Below are 479 nucleotides of genomic sequence, written 5' to 3' on the forward strand. Positions count from 1 at the left end.
ATATGTGCAACACACAATAAATGGCTTTCACTTTCATCATAATTGGCTCGTCTGGGTGGTGTCCAAGAACTTCGCGCGCTGACTGCAAAGAGCCCCTCGTGCTGACTACAAAGAACTCCACTGGTCGACTATACCCTTGTTGAATTTCATGAGGTTGGCATGGTCCCACCTCTCCATCCTGTCCAGGTCCCTCTGGATGGATCCCTTCCCTCCAGCGTGTCACCGCACCACACAGCTTGGTGTCATCGGCAAACTTGCTGAGGGTGCACTCAATCCCACTGTCCATGTCTCCAATAAAGATGTTAAACAGCACTGGCCCCAGTGCCAATCCCTACAGAACACCACTCATCACTGGTCTCCACTTGGACATCGAGCTATTGACCACAACTCTCTGGGTGCGACCATCCAGCCAGTTCCTTATCCAGCGCGTAGTCCTTGCGTCGAACCCACGTCTCTCCAATCTGGAGACAAGGATGTCA

The sequence above is a fragment of the Pterocles gutturalis genome, unplaced genomic scaffold, assembly GCF_000699245.1.
Source record: "Pterocles gutturalis isolate BGI_N339 unplaced genomic scaffold, ASM69924v1 scaffold25975, whole genome shotgun sequence".
Taxonomy (NCBI): domain Eukaryota; kingdom Metazoa; phylum Chordata; class Aves; order Pterocliformes; family Pteroclidae; genus Pterocles; species Pterocles gutturalis.